The following is a 22,849-nucleotide window of genomic DNA, read 5'->3' on the forward strand; positions in this document are numbered from 1 at the left end:
TTATGAGGTTTTGGTTCATGTAATTATGAGGGTTGAGAAGTACCATTATCTGCCCTCTGCATTCTAGAGACCCAGGGAAGCCAGTGGTATAGTTCCAGTCCAAATTTGAGCACCTGCATGCCCGGGGAGCTAATGGTGTAGATTTCAGACATGTCTGAAGGCCTGAGAACTGGTGAGGTGAGCCAATGATGTTAAGTCCCAGTCCTGAAGCACCATGAACCGAGAGTGCTGATGTCCAAGACAGGAAATAATGTATGTCTCAGCTCAAGCAGAGAACAAATTCACCCTTCCTCTGCCTTTTTGTTCTATTCAGGCCCTCAAAGGATTAACTAACACCCACACACATTGGTGAAGGTGATCTTCTTTACTCAGCCTACTGATTCCAATGGTAATCTCTTCTGGAAACACCCTCACAGACACACCCAGAAATAACATTTACCAACTATTTGGGCATCGCTTAGCCCAGCTCAGTTGACACATAAAATTAATCATCACAACCACAACCACCACCACCATCATCAATCACTACTATCATTGTCATCACCACCATCATCTTCCTCAATCATCATTGTCATAATTGACCTCCTCTAAGGGATAAACATTATTTCTACCTTATTCATAGGATAACTGAAATCCAAAGGGGAAAAATATATATCCTTGGGATTTTGACAGTTTTTCTAACTACCAATCTCTCTTCACCATAGAGTGTTGCCTCTCACAGAATTGTTTCTGCAATTTGACGACTTCATTACTAAGTTTTTATTCATGTGTTCATTCCTCAAAAACGAGAATAAGAGGAATGCAAAATAAGGTGGTGGTTAAAAGCTGAGAACTGTGAACCAGGACTTGTGGCCTCAATTCTGTCCATGTATATGGGTTTTCACATAGCATATTGTTATCCCGTATCCGTTAGTCGCAGAAATTTTATTTGCATGAAAAACCAAGTGGAGGCATTCTCCTTTTCAGTATAAAGTCTTCCATTTTTAGATATTTGTCTTTTTCTAATCTTACAAACTTATTTTTTCAGAAAAGTATCATGCCCTTTATAAATGAGTTTCAAATCCTGAATTGTAATTTATCATTAAAAAACTACATATATTCCTGTCCATAGAAAGACTACAACTCTCTAATTACCAGGTTTCTACTTGGTTGTTATGTGTACTTTTTCATTACACTCTCAGTCACTTGTACTCGATCGTGAATACATTGGATTCTGAATATCTACTGTGAGGTTTAACAGTATACTATATGGCCATAGTGTATATAGTTGAATATTTCAGCCCTGTTTAGCTTTGTCATAGCCATACACATAGTCTGATTTTCAAAAGTCTACAATATTCACATTCTTATGAAAGAATGGATCCTGACTTTTTATTTCTGACCAACAATAAACCACGTATTTCATTACACACAACAGCAGCTTTTCAGTGTGTATAGCAAGCAATTCACAACTTTCAAATAACTTGCTTTTAAAAAAAAGTTAGCACTAATAAATATCTACAGGTAAAGTATGCTTTTAAACTATAATAATTTTAGAAAAATATATGTAAGAAAAAGTTTTAACAGTAGTATCATTTTTCAGTAAAAAGTATAAGAAAGAAATAGGTCTACTCTTTTATGCTCGTCTCATGGACAAGCAGAGTTTAATCTATTCATGGTCACATAAAATAATAAATGTAAGCTCCATGAGAGTAAGGATTCTGTCTGCCACCCAGCACAGTGCTTAACACACACTAAATAAATGTATGTTGAATGAATAACTGACTGACTGAATCAATACAATTGGTCTTGGTATATGAAAGTACCATTCATTTCAGCAAGTAAACATCTCACTTCATTTATAACAAAAAACATTTATAACACAGTTGGAAAATGCTGTTGTCCCTTGAGTTGTTAGTAGTGAGGAACACAGAATTTTGTTTTTGGTAAAATGTGGCGTATGTGTGGGTATTTCAAGGGCTTTTGGTTTTTTATACAATGTATGCAATGTAAATAAAATTTTTAAAAATCCTTTCTCTTACCTACTGTTTTAGTATACTTTGATTGTTTTATTATAGTCTCCTTCTGAGAAAAACAGAAATACCACAGGACACATGTCAATATCTATAGAATTGCATCTGTTTTGATTAAAGACAGTTATGATTTCTTTAAATCAGTTGCTGACCTCAGACTGACTGGGCACAGCAGCTGAGGACTGTGGCTGAGCGCTCACCACCTAGAATGCAGTGAGTCAGCCTTCTGGGTTTTCATTCCGAGCAAAGTTACTGACTCATGGAGTGACCTTAACCAATCCTCTTGTGACTCAGTTTCTCCAAGGAAAATAGCTCTCACATAATGGAGGGGGTTAGTATTATGAGAATCAGCTGATGAGAATAGGGATTTTAAAACCTTAGAAGGAAAGTCATAATTTATGTTTAAATTTTCATTTCTCTTTATTCACAAATGAATAATTGTCATGTCATATATGGATTCCTTTATATTTTCTTTCCTACTGGAGTTTACCAACTGTTAGAGGGCAAATGGTATGTGAAGAGGCAAATAAAAGAACTATAGGTTGTTTTGTGAACAAAGAATCAAAGAAGGAGCTATGATAAAGACCAAGGGAAAAGGGCCCGGATTACATCACGTCTATAATCCCAGCACTTTGGGAGGCTGAGGTGGGTGGATAACCTGAGGTCAGGGGTTCAAGATCAGCCTGGGCAACATGGTGAAACCTCATCTGTACTGAAAATACAAAAATTAGCCAGGTGTCGTGGCGTGCCCCTGTAATCCTAGATACTCGGGAGGCTGAGGCATGATAATTACTTGAACCCAGGAGGCAGAGGTTGCAGTGAGCTGAAGTTGCGCCACTGCACTCCAGCCTGTGCAAAAGAGTGAGACTCTGTCTCAAAATAAATAAAATAAGGGAAGAGGATCACTTTGAAAGGATGAACAGGGATCATTCCCCTAAGAAATGACAATTCTGCAAGCCCAAAGAAGGAGAAAGTAGCCTTCTGAATGAACTGAATAAACAAAGTTTCTGAGGTATAAAAAATAATGATGTGTCTCAGGCACTGAGGTAGGGCCAAAAGGGCCAAAGAATAACGACAGATAGACAATCCCTTGGTCATGCTGGGGCCCCGTAGGCCTAGGCAAGTTACTGGAATTTCATTTTAAATACAGTAAGATGCTTTCATAAATGTTGACAATACGATTTCTCATTTACTAACATTTTTATTTCTTTTTTTTGAAGGCCTTCAGTTGTCATTCTCAATTCTAGGCAAGGCCCCTCTCCATTTAATTTATTCCTTTTCTTCTCAACCGTTATTCCCACTTACCACTCAGTCTTAACCTATCAGTCATCTTGTCTCATGTACTCTATTTAAACACGTGAGTATGTAGCATTGCTTTTTATACTCATGTGGTTTTGCACAAATTGTACTAAAATCTTATTTTATCTTTTCACTCAACACGGCACATTCAGCCTATCTATGGGGTCGTTTAAACACCTGGTTCAGTGCCTCTAGTCCTGTATGTAAATCTATAAAATGCATCCATTTCATGTATTGACTCCCTTAGCTAGTGAAGGACTCCAAGGAGGACCTCCGTTTCTTAATAACACAAAAAAATGCCGTGATAACTCCCTCCTGCACATCTACTTATGGACCTGAGTGAGGAATTATTTAAAAAGTATATATTCAGGTGTTGCATTGCTGAATCTTAAAACATATAGACACTTAACTTATCTATCTGCTTAACTTACCTATGTTGCTTTTTAGATTGTTTCTATTAATTGACACTCTCATCAACAAAACTCAAAAAAGTACTCATCTCCCTATATGTGCACCAATATTTTGTTTATGAACCTTTATAATTTTGGTATTTTCATGTCTAAATGGTGGTATCTGATACTTTAATTTTGTTTTCTCATTACCAGTGAGTTTGAGTTTCTCCATATATTTGTTGGTCATTTAGGCTTTTCCCTTACACCAGTCATTCCAAACCCGGAACCATAAACCAGTAGTGGTCCATGGCCTGTTAGGAACCAGGCTGCACAGCAGGAGGTGAACCTGCGCATGTGAGGATCTAGATTGTGTGCTCCTTATGAAAATCTGACTAATACCTGATGATCTGAGGTGGAATAGTTTTATACCAAAACCATCCCCTCATCCCCATCCATGGAAAAATATCATCTTCCACAAAACCGGTTCCTGGTACCAAAAAGTTCAGAGATCACTGCCTTACACGTATATTTCCTATTGGCTTTCTTCTCTTCCATTCCTGTTTTGTAGAATAGATAATGATCCCTTATTGCTATTTAATAATTCCAGTTACCTTGTCTGTCTATTGATATGTTTGTTGTTTTCGGATAGACAGCCTTAATTTTAGTATAGCAAGTCTACCAATTTTTCACTTTTGGATTTTAGCTACTAGATACTTAAGGAACTTTTTTCTACTCCTAGAATACAAGGAGCATAAAAAGAATATTTAAGTCCATCAAACTTATTCAGAGCATAAAAAGAATATTTAAATCCATCAAACTGACTCATCTCACAGAAGGAAAAAAAGAAATAAGAAATAAAGAAAACTCAGAAAAACTAATGTGTAAATTGTCAAATAAAAAAGAATTTAACTTGCTTAACCATTAGCAAATGTGCTAATTCAAGTGGGGCTTATATCTATAAAATGTGGTTATATGCATATGCATATACATATATTGCATTCATATATATATATATATAATCATGCCTATAAGATGTGAAGGGATTTGAATTAAAAACCCAAAGGTGGGTTACCACCATTTTATTCATGATGACTGAAATCCAACTATTCAAGGTTTATTCTTCTGGGCAAAATTCTTTAGACAAATGCCTCCTGGGAGGAGATGTATCAATAGTAAAAGTGATGGTCAAATGAATCTGTCATTTTCATTTGGTTAATGATAGGCATCCCAACTTGACTGCTAAGAATATTTTTAAAGCATAGAGAAGAAGGAAGACTAAAAGTAGAGGATAAAGAAGGCCCCTTCCTCTGTTCCTCTGACCCATCACTCTCCCAGGCTTTGTCTCTAGGTGGCCAGCATCCTCATGCAGATGTTAACTGTCACTGTCTCGGCCACAAGATTTGTATCCCCAAGAATAGTGTTGCATTCCTGTGGAAGGAAGCTCCAGCTTTTGCTATTTCAGATGCTTAAATTATTTCTTTTTTATTTATCATCAGAATTAAAATATCCAAGATGAATTGCTATTTTTTTTTTTTACATTACTTGCCCAATATCTTTGTTTAAAAAAAAAAAAAAAAAAATCTAACTCTTGGTTTCCTTGCTGTGGTGATTGCTCAAGAGTCCTTCAACTGGAGATTCAGTCTTAGATATTCTCTGATCCCTGTGGAAAAGTCTGATTTAGTCTGATTTAATTAAATACTTAGATGTCAACACTGTGGTATATATGCAACTACTGCCATTCCTTCTGGGCCACTGCTGTCCTCATTTTGCAGTGTCATGGGATTCCATGAAGCAATAATTATTTTCTTTATGTGAAAATTACAAGAGGGAAAAGAGAAAAAAATGGTACATAGACAGGGAGAACAAAAGAAGAAGAATATGCAAAGACTATAGAAAAGAACTAGGGCATGTTGCTACTGTTACTCTTTACTAGAAGATGTTCTATAAAGTAGCATGTCCTGCTTCTATTTGATGTCCTTGGTGAAGGAAGGTTGGTTAAAGATAACTTGACCTTCGTTACTTTTGTTAGGGTTCCCTATTTGTTAGGGTTCATTATTATTAACAATTTCAGTATTTTTTTAATAGAACACAGATAAATCAAGTGTTAATTTTTTTTGTGGACTTTATCAGCCAGTTGCTATTTTTCTCCTCAACTCTAGATTACTGTATCCTGGATATATCAATTATTGAAGTTAAATATTATACTTTTGAAATGATTAAACTGTAAGCAATCTTAAATATTGGTGTGCTAAATTTTATTCTGCTGATTTTTCTTATTTTTCTTAATCATCGTGTTTTGTAATCATGGGGAAAATAGAATATGGACCACCTTTCTGTTTTCAGAGAAAATGTTACCTATAGTGGAGTTCATGTCAACATCCAGCTCATCCCATTTTCTCTAGGGTCTTGATTCATGCAAAGTCAATGCATCAGCAGTGGCTTGAGCTTTAAAGTTGCTGGATCAGTCTCAACATAATCTAAATGACAGTGAGGGGTATATTCTTTCCACCTTTTCAAATATCTAAAATGTTACCACACTTGTAGAGATATCTATGGGTATGTTCCTTAGGCTTCAAGTCTTTCAATACCTCATCTCATCACCTAGGTATCATTTGTTTGTTTTCACTTTGTACACTGTGAAAGAAAATCAGTGCGAAAAATGGAAGATACTGCTGGAGCTTTGTGAAGATTATAGATTCTTCACAGCTACTCTTCTCTTCTTCATATTCCTCCAACATTATTCCTAAGAAGACATATAAGTACCCGTATCCCTGAGTGAGTTTAGTCCTGTTAAAGCACCACTGACCCTAAGTTGTAACCCTGTATCTACTGATTGATGGTGGAGAGTAACTTGATAATCACAAAAACAATGTCCACTAGATAGGTTAGCAATCCCAAGTAATACAATCCTATAATCTTTCACTTATATTTAGCTTCCTCCCAGTGTAGAGGATGAAAACTTGAATCAAGAACCACAGAATTTTATACTCAGATCAGACTTTTGGCCTTCTTGGCATCCCACACATCACAGATACTCCCAAGATAGTTGTTGATTGAATGACCTACTGATAATATCCCAAAATAATTATATCAGTAAGAACAGTAATACTTATCTCTGTGACAAGACTTCAGTAAATTTAACTTTCTTCAATGTCCTCTTCAAACTATGTCATGGAAGCAAATATGTATTCGGCTTAATTCTGGAGTCAGATCTTAACTCTGTTTTTAATCTCTTTAACAGCAGAAAGCAATCCCATATACAACAAAATTCTACTGTAATTATCCATAAATGCATAAACATATTGGTAAAAGATTATTTTTTGTTGAGATATATTCATGTGAACTTATTTTGAATTCATGAGCATTCTTTTCATTTTTAATGTTTCTAATTTACGGTTTATGTATACAACTCTCCCTCCTTTTCTTTTGGGAACTTGTTTTATAGTATCTGTTCATTTATCATATCTATTTCATCATAAATTTTCACAAACTGAATCGTTACCAAGAATGTTGATAAAATTCAATCTATGATTTATTTTATTATCTTGAAATGAAATTCAGCTAGGTCTGGTGACCTAAGTCATGTAAGGCAGTCACAACTTTTCTTTGTCTAAAGCACAATAACGTAGAGGTTTCTTCGTTAGGATCTAGAGTCAGACTGCCTGGGATTACATTGCTAGCTATGTGATCTTGAGACATTTAACTTTTTTATGCCTCAGTGCCCTCTCCGGAAAATTTGAGGATAAAATAAATATAAAACCAATAACATTTTTACCTTGAAATGTCATAGAATTAAAGGTAATAATATATGTAAAACATTCAAAGTAGCCCACATTTGGTGATTAAGCAAGGCAGGACCTGGCCTGAGACACTCAGACAGAAAATTCCTACCCCAGAGATCCTCACCAGGTTACTAAGACCTTGGTGGTCCTGCAACACTGTTCATCTTCCTTGCCCAGTTCTGCTTCTTCCTCCCTCCTTTTTCAAGTGTTGATCTTTAACAAACAGGTTGAAACCCAAACACCATCGCAGCATCTTAAGATATCAAACATTCCCATAGAATAACAGTGTGAAACATCAGCTCATCAGAAAGTTCCCAGAGGTTTCCTATAGATGTTTCCCTTTATATTCTTCAGTGATGCAGTCCATGCTTGAAGTGAGAGTTTGATGTTTATAATCTCCCAACATAATTTTAAGTCAAATTAACATTTTTAGTGTAAGTTTATTGAATTATATTATTTTCTACTTCAAACTTTTACTCACATGCATCTTCAGTTATTTAAGAAACAATATCAGATTTCCCATTTATAAACTAATATATGTAGGTAAATAACTCAGAAATTTTTTTAAGTGTACAGAAAAAAATTAAAATAACCAATATCATCATCACAACATCAGAATCAAGCTATAGGTCTTATTTATAAGTCATTGTTCTCATTTTACATAATGGGAACACAGTCCTGTGGTATGCATTGATGTAAAATAATCTATCTATATGTATTTATGATTAATAATAATTGCAAACATATACCATCTTTATGTGCCAGGTACTATTCTAAGCTCTTTTTTTAAACACTATTTTTTAAAATTTTTTGAGATGGGGTCTTGCACTGTTACCAGGCTGGTCTCAAACTCTTGAGTTCAAGCAATCCTCCTATCTCGGCCTTCCAAAGTGCTGAGATTATAGGTGTGAGCCATCATGCCTGGCCTTAAGTTATTTTTGTGTCTGTTCCATTTTGTATACTTAATCAGCTTATGAGATAATAACTATTATTACCCCATTTTAGAGATGAGCAAAATGATGTCCTGAAGACTTAAGCAATTTGCCCACAGTCACATAGTATGCGAGTGGCAAAGCTGGGCTTCAAACCCAGACATGTGGCTTAAAGCTCATCTTAAGCCTAAAAACTACTGCCTTTTTATGTCTTAAAACATCTAATACTTAACATTCTCAGTGGGAATCTTCTAAAATCTAGGACCTCATAAGCATCTTTTCCCTTACATTATCTGTCATATCTAAAACTCTGTTTGGGGGCACCATGGGTTACAAAGAGGCGTAAGACACAGCATCTGTTTAAAAGTAACCTAATGGGCAAGAAAGATGAGGACAGCTGACTTGAATATATGAGAGTAAAATGAGTGCTATCAGGGCATAGAACAAACTGTAGTTTGAGCAAAAAGAACAAACAAACAAACAAACAAACAAAACCCTAAATAGAATTTCATAGAGGGGGATGAAACCTGGGGACTTGTTGGGAGAGAAAATGAGTTTTCAAGAATGGATGATGAAGAAACCTATTAACATACTATAGATTTGCTCCACTTTATTGAACTAAATTGTTCCTGAAGAGCTGCACGAGATTTGAATTTGATAAACTAAGTCACACTTAAAGTACTGGGATACTAATTAAATGAAATCATTTAACCTTAAACAAAGCTAAGAATTCCTTGGTCTAGTATAAAATGACACTTTTTCTTTTAAATCTACTTAGTAATTCTATCTTTCCTTATGTTGGAATTTTAAACCAATGGAACCTGTCTTTTCATGCTTTATATGTAGTATTCTTTGGAATTCATGGTTCTGCTTCTACTTTTTGTTTTGTTTTTCTTGTTTTTTCTCACAGTTGGTTGTATTTCTCATGTTTCCTTTTCTAAGTCTGTAAATATTGCATAACAACAAAATATACAAAAAAGGAAATAATCCCAAAATGATTTCAAAATCAAATTTACTCTTCTGTAATTTGATTTATAGGTAATGCTGAAGAAAGAACCAGGAAACACTTTTAATTAACTCTTAATTACTAACAGACAAAAATGTATTAGCTAAGTTTGGGCATAGAATTCAGGCAGCTGATTATGTCAGAAATGCAACTGCATGCTTCTATAGGTGAATACGCCCTCTCTTTCCAGACTGGCCCACCCAGTGCTTTCTGGATCCACATTCGTACTGTTCATATTTCCATGTACTCATGCGGTATTGCCTGAAAGTATTACAGGAAGAATTATCTGACTAAAAATGCCTAGCAGTTTTACATCTTTAAATTCTCATACTTTAAGAAATATTATTGACATCATATCTTTACAGGTATTATTTTACTTTGTAAAACCCTGTCTTTGCCTTTTGCATCAGTTTCAAAGGTAAACGGTGACTCTGGTCCTGAAGACTAGTATCATGAGAGTATAGTCCTCACTATCTAGAAAACACCGACCAACTTTGAATCTGCATCACTCTAAATTGCCTGTGGATAGGCCTAGGACCATCCACATAGGAAAACTGTAGAGACAATCTGATGCCCATGGATGATCTAGATTTGCTGAAAGAGGCTGGGCTCGATATTGGCTGCAGGTTGTTCATACGCCACCTGATTAGCCAAGGTTATAGGGAGATGGAAAAAATACCATAGAGCAGCAGTGTCTACAGAAGCACTGGCAGTGGTACGGGAGGGGACAGCAGTCAGGTTCAATTCATTAAGAGACTTAGGAAGTAAAAACCAGGGTAACTGTGGTAGTCACTTGCAGGATATATGCTGTGTTCATCTTTCTGTATGATGTGGTAACCAATTACATGTTCTCTACGGAGCAGACTCAGACTTTGTAGAGCCTTAAAGTTTCGAATATTTGGGAAACCCACATGTTATTTAAGGAAAGGATTTTTTTTAAATTACTAATATAAAATTGTTAGGGTTCTTCCTGAGTGTTAGAAGGAATTCATGCAAGTAAGGGGTCCTGATACTGAAGTTTCAGTAGCTTCATGGAAAACTTACTTCTGCTATCAAAGGAGTATGAATATGCTTGAGGAAATCCTATTATTCTCTTTGGTTTATTCAACAGGATGAATGGCTTCCAGGGAATATAACAACATTTTTAAAAGGAAGTTGGGGAAAAAAGGGAGTATCTGATGGGAATCAGAAGGAAGTTTTCATGTGAATTCTTCACAGTGGTATGTGGAAATAAGCTCATACAAATCCATGAGAACCAGTTATATTTTCAGGAATTTTTTTGCCTCTGCTGATGTCATGTGGGTAGCTTGAAATCTGCCATGATGGGGAATATTTACAAAGTGAAAGTTGGCAAATGCTATGACTCAAGAGTCAATACACCACTGGGTTTATGAGAACTCAAAATCTGTGAAGTTAGCAAGTGGAAATCATGACAGAATTTAGGGAAATCAAAGTGTACCACGAGTCTGTTGCAACAATAGGAATCTCATTCCAGGGAAGGCTTTTCCAGAAACTTGAAGAAAGAAAGACAAAAGCAAAAGCACACAGATTGGACACTTTCCCCAACCCAGGGCCCATCATCAGTTGGGGCGATAGTCTGTGTGGATGACCATCCAGCCTTTTTATACAGAGGTACCTTAACCTTCAGTTCTTCACATTTATGACCACATTTTGGACCTCTCATCACCTACTTGTTTTCCATCTCTGAGATCCATATTTCAAACATCTAAACACAACTCTAAACACAACTTCGATTATTCAATCTTTCAACAAATACTTATTTCACATACACTATATGCCAAGCAGTGTTAAAGATACTAGGAATCTGATGATACATGATAGTATCATGATAGGAATAATGTGATGAAAAATAAATATGCTATAATGGAAAATAGACAATGAACAGATGAACTTACAAAATAATTCCTGGTAACAAGTTCTAGAAGAGACATATAGAAAGGTTATGTGACAGGTAATAATTGTATTTGGGAAAGAAGGCTACTTTACCTAGGTTGGTTTGGGCAAAGCCTCTCTGAGAGTTCATATTAACTAAGATATAAGGAGAACCATACAAACAGAAGAGGAAGGCTATCTAGGCAGCGTGGACAACATGTGCAGCGGCCTTTAATTGGAAGAATCTTGACTTGTTTCCACAACAAAAATGGAAAAAGATTAGCGTTAAGTAGAGAAGTAGAGAAAGAATAAAAAGCAATTGTACAAAATGAGGATAGAGAACCAAGAAGAGTCTTGTAAGGTATGGCTTTTCTTTCTTGGAGTTTATTGTAAATACAGTGAAAAGGTTTTGTAGGATGTTAAACACGAGAACAACATAATCTGTTTATTTATTTATTTTTGAGACAGAGTCTCACTCTGTCACCCAGGCCAGAGTGCAATAGTGCCATCACGGCTCACTACAGCCTGGACCTGCCAGGCTCAAGTAATCTTTCCACCTCAGCCACCCAAGTAGCTGGGACTACAGGCATGTGCCACCATGCTTGGCTAATATTTTTGTATTTTTTGTACAAATGGAGTTTGTACAAAATTCCTTGGGCTCAAGCAAGCCTCCCAAAGTGTTGGAATTACAGGCACGAGTCTCTGTTCTTGGCCTGTTTTTTATTTTTAAATTATTAATCCATCTGCTATTTAATAGTAGCATTAAAGAGAGATACAAGTAGAATCTGGAAACCAATGAGAAGGGCTTTATAAGTGTCCAGGCAGATAGGAAGATGTCTGGAACCATGATGCAGGTGATGAAGATGGGCAGAGATAAGTGGATAGATGAGAAATATTTTAGAAGTACAGCTAAGAAGAGTATTTTGTTTGTTTTTGTTTTTGAGACAAGGTCTCACTCTGTCACCCAGGCTGGAGTGCAGTGGCACGATCTCAACTCACCACAGCCTCTGCCTCCCAGGTTTCCTGCCTCAGCCTCCCAGTAGCTGGGATTACAGGTGCGTGCCACCATGCCCAGGTAATTTTGTATTTTTAGTAGAGAGAGGGTTTTGGCTGGTTTTGAACTCCTGACCTCAAGTGATCCACTTGCCTAGGCCTCCCAAAGTGTTGGGATTACAGGTGTGAACCACTGCGCTAGTCCAACAGTTGTTTTTGAATTGCGGATTGAATATAAAACACAGGATTCAAAAATGGTTCTTCAGGCTGGATGCCGTGGCTCAAGCTTGTAATCCCAGTGCACTGGGAGGCTAAGGTAGGAGGATCACTTGAGTCCAGGAGTTTGACACCAGCCTGGCAACACAGGGAGGACCTTTTCTCTACAAAAAATAAAAATAAAAGTATTAGCTGGGCATGGTGGTATGCACCTGTAGTCCCCAGCTACCTCAGAGGCTGCAGTAGGAGGATTGCTTGAGCCTAGGAGGTTGAGGCTACAGTGTGCTGTGATCACGTCACTGCACTCCAAAATGGGCAACAGGGCAAAACCCTGCCTCAAACAAACAAAACCAAATAAACAAAAGAATGTATATATAGAAAGCGGGTAGAAATCAAAGTGTCCATAAGCTTTTATGCCATTCATATGCCATTCAGTCTCTGATTCAGAGACTGAATTGGTCCTAGAGCCAAAGGTAGCTCCCAATACTTCCCGCAAAATCTCACCTCAAGACAACCCATCCAAGAGAGAGTCTAATTTGGCCAGTTGACTGCTACCCATACATCTCCATGGGGAAATTTTACCCTTTGTGCTTACTGGGCTCCAGGAGTGGGGACAGCACGTGATGGGTCTCCTGATCTTCCTCTAGAATGCACGCTAATAAGCATACATAAACTTCCATATGACAGTGTGGAAGCAGGAAGACAGCAGAATGCATCTTGCCTAATAAAATAAACTCTGTCTAAAGCTCTGTCTGCTCATGATCAGATAAAACAATTCCCATTTCATAGGAAAGAGTGGGCAAGTGAGAAGGGAGACTACAAGTATCATTCTCATGGCCATCTCCTAATGGAAACATAGAAGTGATTGTCTCTACACATTGAGATTTTGGTTTTCTTTAGTTCGTTAATTGTACATTATTTGACTGTATTATAATAAACATGTACTTTTACGCCTTTTAAAACTTTTTTCACGTATTCCTTCTGCTTAGAATGTCTGTCATGCCCCATCATACCTAGTTGCTATAAAACATGAATATTTATCATTCAAAGCCTAATTGAACTATCAGCTACTCTTAAATTATCCCCATCTCTCCCTTGAACAATACTTACTGTACTGATTACCCGTTTTCTTGTTTTTTTTCCACCTAAAAGTGACTGTCAGCTTCCTGGGGGACTGGGTTCCCCAAGATCACAAGCAATGCCGGTATATAGTAGCAGCTAAATACACACACACACACACACACACACACACACATATATACACACATATATATATGTGTGTGTGTGTGTATATATATATATATATATTTGACATGGAGTCTCATTCTGTTGTTGAGGCTGGAATGCAGTGAAGCGATCTCAACTCACTGAAACCTCCACCTCCTGAGTTGAATCGATTCTCCTACTTCAGCTTCCTGAGTAGCTGGGATTACAGGCGCACACCACCACACCCGGGTAATTTTTGTATTTTTAGTAGAGATGGGGTTTCACCATGTTGGCCGGGCTGGTCTCAAACTCCTGACCTCAGGTGATCCACCCCCCTCGGCCTCCCAAAGTGCTGGGATTACAGGCATGAGCCACTGCTCCTGGCAATATATTTTTATTGAATTGAATTTAGTATTATTTCTAGCTGGTTGTCACTGGGTTGATAAGCAAAGAGACTGGACACAGGATTCTCATCCTAATCCCACAAAGTTTTGGCCTGGGTTGCAATGATTAATATTGCATATTAATGGCTTTCCTTTAATTTTAACTTGAAGAAAGGTGGCATCCTAAACATTTCTGAGAACTAATACATGGCTATTGGCTCAGAACTCGACACCTGATGAAACTTTGCCACTGCTTTTTCTTCATAGTCTTTGTCTGTTAAACAAAACTTCTTTCAAGACAGAACTCTCTGCTCTGAAAGTTCAGGGGCAATTGGCATTGCCCTCTTTCAATTAGAGCAGTGGAATACATTTTTTTCTACACTTAAAAAAAAAAAAAATCACCCACAAGGCTGAGAGTTTAAAAACACCTTGTAAATACATCAGTAAAATTTTATTTGGCCACTAAAATTAAAAAAAAAAAAAAAGAAAAAACAAAAAGAAACACTTGCTGTAAAGCCCCTGCAGGTTGGTTTCCATTTCTGGTAAGAGAGCATGTTTTGGAGGAGCAGTATGCCCTGTGATTAGGAGCCCAGGCACCGAGCCAAATTGTTCAGTAGGAAGTCTGGCTCCACCAGCTTCTCACTGCTGACGCTAAGCAAGACATTTGACCCCTCTGAGCCTCAGTTTCCTAGTTTATAAGAAAAACCTATCTCATAGTATTATGGTGGAATTAAATATTAAGTATTTTAAAGAGTAACTGGAAATTGTAAAGTTAGGTAAGGGACCAGTAGAAAGTAATCACTATCTAAGCACTGGCTATTATTAATATCCTTACCTAGAAAATGTGATTGATATAAAAATGTGGTTTTAAAAAATAGGTTTAAAAATCACCCTTAAATATGTCCATAAGACCCATTTTGAACTGCTTGTTTTTTCTCTGATTAAAATGTAAAAGAGATTCAACACAATTTAACAACTGAAAAGGTGCTTGTATGCAAATGGTTCTTGTCTCTGCTCTTCTTGGGGAATTTGCTGTGTAGTTAATAATATCTCACTTTGTTTTCAATCATTTGCTGAAAGGTTCCTGCTGTTAGATTCAGGAAATAAGAACTACCTTAAAAGTCTTAAGAATCAATGAATATCATACCTACGTGTTCAAATGAGATAGTTCAGCCGTTTAAAATTTAGTGACGGAAAGAGTGAAGCTAATATGTCCCTAGGGATTATTTTCAACTACAGTCATAAATAATCACTCTATCTAAATGACTTACCGTACACTTATACTGTTCCTAAGTTCTCTCCCTTTCCCTTCTATATCATGACGCCATGGGGCCTTGCACAGTACAGAACATATGGAAGAAGATTGAAAAGTGGTCTTTGCTTTCTCACTTCCCAGTTATCTCTTGAAATCCCTCCAACCAGGTTTGTGTTGTCATTATACAACCAAACTCCTCTTGTCTTGTCAAAGTCCCAGCAACCTCCACCTCACAACACCCAGTCATCAGTTCCCTGTCTGCACCTTGCTTGATCTGTCTGAGTCATCCGCGGTATCAGACACTGCTGTCTCTCCTCCGTGAAGCACCTTTCATCTCTTGACTTTCAGGACACCACATTGTTCTGGTTTTCCCCCTTTTTCAATGGCTTCTCCTTCTGAGTCTTCTTTTTTGGTTCCTCTAACTCTGAGAAACTACATGTCGGTGATCTTCCAGGGTATAGTCCTTGGCCTTCTGTCTCTTCTGGCTTTATTCTCTCCCTAAGCAATTTCATCTCTTCTAATGGGTATAAATGTCAGCAATATGCCGGTGATTTCCAAAACTATTTTTTTAAAGCTGTAATAGTTTTAAAACAAGTCCATAAATGTTTTGACACACCTCTTACCAAAGGTGGAGTCTGATTCCCCTCCCTTTGAATAGGGGCCAGCCTTAGTAAATGACTCACTTCTAATAAGTAGAAAGAAGCAAAAGTGACGCTGTGGGACTCCTGAGGCTAGATTGGGAAAGGTAATACAGCTTCAACCTGGTTCTGTCTCTCTTGGGATGTGCACTCTTGGACCACAACCATCTATGAGGAAACCAGGGAGCCACATGGACAGGCCATGTGTGGGAGTGCTGACCCAGCTCCAGCAGATGGCCGATGGCCATCCCCAACCACCAGACAAGTGAGTAAGACAGGCTGCAGATCATTCCAGCTTCCAGCCTTCAAGTTGCCCCAGATGATGCCAAATGAAGCAGAAACACATCCCCATTAAGCCCTACTCAAATTACACGTTTGCAAGAAAAATAAATGTTGCTGTTGCTTTAAACCACTAAGCTTTATTAGAGGGGGGAGTGTTATGTGGCAGTAGGTAACCAGAGCACTATCTGGAAACTTCCTCTGTACTCCAGAACTTGCTCACTCACATCCCCATTTCAATCTATTATAGGAAATCTAACTTTATATGGCAAAAAAAGAACTCATAATTTCCCCCACTAAACTAACTCCTCCCTATCTTCCCTAGCTTGGTCCAAGTCACCACTTAATTGCTCAGGCAAAAACCTGGAAAATCATCCCTGAATAAAGCCTTTTCCTCATGCTGCACATCCAATCTATCAGCAAATACTGCAGTAACTACCACCAAAATATACTCCTAAGATGGCCATTTCTAAGTACCTCCCCATCACCTCTTGTAATCATCATCACCATCATCTCTTGTAACGTCTGAACTGGTATGATAACCTTCTAAAGTGCTTACCATGTTCACCCTGCTACAGTCTATTCACTGGTCAAGCATCCCCTGTGCACATGTGAATGGTTTCCCACACTTAGGGTAATGTGCAGGCCTTACTGTGGCCGACAAAGTCCCAGATGAACAGGCCCTTGCCTTCTCCTCCAATTTTATCTCCTACCACTTGCTCACTTGGTTCATTTGATTTTCTCACATTAGGTTTTTGCATTTTCAAGAGCAGATTTTTCTCATTCCTGTCCCTGACTGGCTGGGTTTTGTCCGTCTGGAAGACTCTTTCCCACAAATATTACTCAACCAGGACACTCAGATCTCTGCTCACACATCACCTTCTCAAAGAGGCCTTCCTCTATAGGTTAAGTCCTCCATCAGCCCCTATTACTCTCTAGCCCCTTGTGATATTTTTTATCCTTAACGTACTCTTTAGTATCTGAAATCATATTTATTTGCTTACTGCTTGCTCTCTCCCAGATGAGATGTTAGGTTCCCTGCCACAGGGACTTTCTCTGTCCTTTATGTTTCTGTAGTCCACAGTTGCCAGAGGAGCACACCACAGCTGTCAGCAGTCTAGATGTATCTGATAAATGGACTTTATTCAATAAAGGAATTGTTCAATCAATTAATACCTATGCTTCATTGAATTAGTTTGGGTTAAAAATCTGTGAAGCATTTTCTTGATACTCAAGCTATTTCCGTGGATGAAAAGTTGTCCTCCTTACAATGAGGCCTTCTTGAATAAATTGGTATGACTCTGAACTATTTTGAGATATTATGACTGTAATGTTACATGAAAGCCTTGGATGTAATAACAATAGGAACATTAAAATATGTAATGTAGTACCAATACCATACTTCACTTTAGCCTAGGTGTTGTTTATAAATTCATATGTAAAGTTTTTTTGCCTGATCACACATAGTTTTCTGTTTTATTTTGTATTTTTTGTTTGTTTTGTGGTTTAGATACTGTTAAGAACTGTGAAGGGTCTGAGATTTTACCCTACTTGCAAGCTACAAATTAGGTTGTCATAGATTTAGATGTGTTGGCAAAAGACATGAGACCTGAGTGAGAGAAAAGACAGTTTATTGCTCATAGCATTAGCAGTAGCCAAGATATCAGCATTTTATTTTACTAATTTCTTTACTCTTAATTCCCAGAGAGTGACAAAGCAAAGGCCATAACACGTGCACGTGAAGTGGATTGTATTACAGAAGAAAAATCCCAAGTTTAGGAAACTCAGTCCTTTATAACGGACTGCAAGCAAATCTGTTCAATCTTGTCTCAGAGAGAGACATTATCCTTAATTAAACTGCACAAAAAACAAAACCACCTTTTTCTCCAAATGTAGACATTATCTGTCTCCTAAAGCTGTTTGCTTTAGCAACTCCTTTGAAAGTATCGTCTAGAAAAAAAGCTGTCAGTTGCCAGTGTTTATAAAAACATGCAAAAATGTAAAAGACTCAAGAAAAATTGTCCCTTATTATGGAATGAAAAATATCCTCTCAAAATTCATGTTGAAGCCTTAACCCCTCGTGTGGAGGTATTTGAAGAATGCAGCCCTTTGGAGGTAAGTAGATTTTAATGGGGTTTTGAGGATGGGCCCCTCATAATGGGATTAGTGCCCTTATAAAGAGAGAGTGAACTTCTCTCACTCTCTTCCCATCTATGTACAAAGAAGAGGTTATGTGAGCACCCTACAAGATGGCAGTTGCCTAAAAGCTAAGAGAAAAAGCCTCAGAATGAAACCTACCTTACTGTATTAACCTTGGACTTTCCAGACCCCAGAACTGGGAAATAAATCTCTGTTGTTTAAACTACCCAGTCTGTGGTATTTTGTTATGGCAGCCCAAGCTGACTAAAACATCTCTCAACTGACATTCCCCTTGCGTTGTCTTTTATTGTTTCTACAGAAGGATTTTTTGGCCAGGCGCAGCAGCTCACACCTGTAATCCCAGAATTTTGGGAAGCCGAGGCAGTAGGATCACTTGAGCCCAAGAGTTTGAGACCAGTTTGTGCAACATAGTGAGACCCTGTCTCTACCAAAAAACAAACAAACAACAACAACAACAACAAACGTAGCCAAGCATGTTGACATCCTCCTGTGGTCTCAGCTACTTGGAGGCTGAGGTTGAAAGATAACTGGAGCCCAGGAGGTCAAGACTGCAGTGAGCAATGATTCCACCACCACACTCCAGCCTGGACAACAAAGTGAGACCCTGTCTCAAAAATAAAAATAAGAATAAAGAAGGATGTTTAAAAATATATAGCTAACTAATAAAAATATTTTGGCAGAGAACTGTCGAATAAAAAGTGCTATTACTGCAGAAAATTAAAGCAAGACATCAAATGAAGTGATCTCTCACTTTTAATTGACTGGCTACTTCGTATTTAAACAAATTTATTCTTGTTAAATATCAAGAAATCTGCAAATCATATAAATCTGGTACAGTGACTTATTGATGCATTAGAGACACACTCCTGTTGTTTTTCTGCTCTGCCTACCTTAGTGTTTTGGTAACATATGGTTAAAAGCAATGATCCAGTCATAGAGTTTGGTGTTGGACAACAGAACTGAATCAGGAGTTAAAACGTTGATGTCACTATTTGGTGTTAATGCCAATTTCACCAAGTCATCTTGTCTCTTTGAGCCTCTAGATGCTGAGCTGTAAAATGGCAATAATGGTAATATTCATGAGTTATCATGAGAACCACAAAGGTGAATGTGAGTGTTGGAAAAAAATGGATTTGAATATTGAGCAGAATTGATTCTTCACAGCATATTTATCATCTAAATTGTAAAGGAACACACAATTTAAAAATATTGCAAGATGATGATTGTTATGTGACCAAGGAGAAACCACACATCCACTGATTGTATAGCTGTCATATATTCTCACTTTTCAGATCTGTGCACTGAAGTCACATTAAAGTATTTGCTGCTCCAGAGAGTGCCTTTGAATGTGAACTTCTAGGACTCCACACGCACTGCCTCTCCTATTCACAATGACTTATCCCTTCAATCTACACCTGGTAATCATTCTTCAAAGCCAAGTTAAGTATTGTCTCTGGAATCTCTTTCCCAGGCTTCTTGGGCCAACTGGGCTTTTCCACTGTAGTTATTATTATAATGTCTCATCTTAACTTGCAGTTGAATCTATCTATCCTACTGAGTAGTGAACACTTTGATGATTAGGGATCCTATTTGATTTACCTTATAATTCTCAATATGTAGAATTATCTGGCACTTGCTGGTGTTTCAATTACACTTGCTGAAAGACAGGGTAGAGTCAGGGGATAGGAAGATGGGGAAGAAAGAAGGAAGGGGGATTCTTCAAAATTTAAAGCCCTATTTGAGATGTATTTATTATGCCATTATGAAGACTCTGAAGCTAGAGGACTGAGTTGATTTCCAGCTCCATTCCCTATTAGTTGTAAATTCTGAACATATTCCTTGTCTTTACTATGCCTCATATTTTTCATCTATAAAATAAATAATATATTCCCAGCCATTTCATAGTTTTTGTGAGGATTAAATGAATCAATATATACAAACATCCTAGAATTCTGTGTATACTGCAGTGACCACTCAGCAAGCATTAGCCATTGTTATCAATATTGATGCGCTTCCCTCTAATACCACTACCAAATAATATGTGATGACTAATCATAACTTCAGAGATTAGTTGATATCTTTGAGGTATTTCTTGTTAATGGTCATTTTGATCAGGTGGTCAGCCAGTTCTCAGTAAGGGAAACTTGTAAAGAATATGGCCATACATTTTGGGAAAGCTGTCGTTTGTTTGTAATTTAATTGTGCCCATGATTGCAGAGGATTCTCCACATTTATTTTATTTTTACTATGTGTTATAATACTTTTCTTGGAAAATATAACCTGCTGAGGTTGAGAAAATGAAAATTCCTTATCCTTCACTGAGCTTTCTTGGAAATCGCTGTAATTTTGGAAGTAAAGGAAAATTATAGGTCAGATATTTGGTTTGACCCAATCCTTCTGATAGGAAACAAGTAAGATTTAGTGAAATTTCCAGACTTTACCAAATCCAAAAGAATGGAGTTGTCCAGTATATCCTCTTTTCTTTTTAGATGTAGAAGGCCTGTGCAGAGGCACAAAGTCTAAGGACCACTTTGCGTTTTACGAAGCCCACTTCTGGAATATAGGTTTTTCATTTTCCAGGTGCTCTCAAGCTCACAGTATGAAATGAAAATGGTCAGTTATTGATGCTACATTTTACATTGCCACTTTATTATTAAACATTTTCTCTTTCTGCTTGGGGTAAAATATTTTTTACACTAAATAAAAAGTTAAATTTTCAATGTTATATAAGATGAAAACATGGTAGGAAATTTAAAAAATAGATATCACACTGAATGATTGATTTTATTATTTTGATTCTTGTCTAGTTTTTTCTAGGCATAGATAATTGAAAAATACAAATATTTATTAACTAGATTGTTTTAGATCATAGCCTAATGCTTTGTAATGCTTAAGTACTGTTTTAAGCAATCATGCTACTTACTCACACCTGCAGCCTTGATTTCATATCAGGAAACTGTAACATTTCATTTTAAATATACCCCAATGTTCATCTTCTAATTGGTCTGGTATTGACCTGTGATGGTAACATAAGTCTGTCATCCCCTGATGGATATCCCAGGCTGTTCCCATTCCACATGGGGACCCTACGGGGAAGGTAAAACGTGCTCTGTGACACTGTGACATTGTCTGGAGAAGGATGTTAATTCTTTATGATCATTCCCACGGAGAAATCTGACCTCTGTTCATCACAAACAGGAACTATTTTTTTTTTTTTTAACCGGAAGGTAGAGTGAGAGAGGAAACACTGTTGATTTCTGGGAGAAGTGGTATTGGAAATCCAGTTTGTTGGCTCTTGGAACAATTATGGGAAGCCCCACAGAGCATGTCCTTTTTACTAGAATAATAGAAAGCACTTCCACTCTTGTGTGGAAACAGCAGTTCAAAGACAGGACACAGAGTCCCTAAGCTCTGGCAGCTTTTAAATAGTGTGGTGGTTTTTTTTACCCCTCACTGGTAAACTGAAAGAGGACTCTCCATGTAGGCAAATTGTGCAATATGGATTTCATTTATAAACCACCGTGCTAGTTGCCTTCGGAAATTTAAAAAACTGGACTATCTGGTCCCATTTGTGTATTCAATAAATATGCATTAACCACTTTCTCCACAATGTGTACATAATATTATAACAAGTAAGACAATTTTGCCTGACTTCAAGAAATGTATAGTCTAGACAAACACATGAATTGAAAAGCACGTCATTCCGGAGAGTAAATAGGAAATACGTAATCAAATTACAATGAATGAGCAGTTTTTCTTCTGGTATTTATGTAAGAGGAATTCTCACTAAGCTCTTCGGTGCCCATACACCAAGATCTTCAGCTCAGCCCTTCTGAAGTCAGCAATAAGTTGGAGGCAACATAGGTCCCAGTGCAGAAGCACACTGTGGGATGCTTTGCCACAGAAGCAAAGAACTAGATGTAACAAAATAACACAGATATACCTTAAAAACACATAGAACTGAGTAAGCTTAAACGGAAGAAACAAAATAATCTGTAACAATACCGTACATGTAAATTAAAATACATTCACACAAAGCAATGATGCCCATTCATCAAACAAATTAAAGGATACATGGAAACACATTAAAATGACAGCCTATGATGTGGAGGGACATGGGAGTACAGACTGTTGATAAAATGAATTAGATAAATAAATAAAAATAAATAAATAAAAATAAATAAATAAAATGAGAGGGGTATCTCTGTAGACCACTGATGATTAGGTGACACGAACTAAGTGTGAATAACTTAATCGTCAACCAAAGTCCTAAAATGGATAAGAAGAGCAAAAACTAATTATGGTGCAAAGCAGTAAGTGTGCCTAGAATGCAAAGTTATTGCAGTCAGAGTTCATAAAATCAGCCATGGGAGATTCAGCAAAATGTTCTAGAGGAGGTAACA

The sequence above is a fragment of the Macaca thibetana genome, chromosome 4 (assembly GCF_024542745.1).
Source record: "Macaca thibetana thibetana isolate TM-01 chromosome 4, ASM2454274v1, whole genome shotgun sequence".
Lineage (NCBI taxonomy): Eukaryota > Metazoa > Chordata > Mammalia > Primates > Cercopithecidae > Macaca > Macaca thibetana.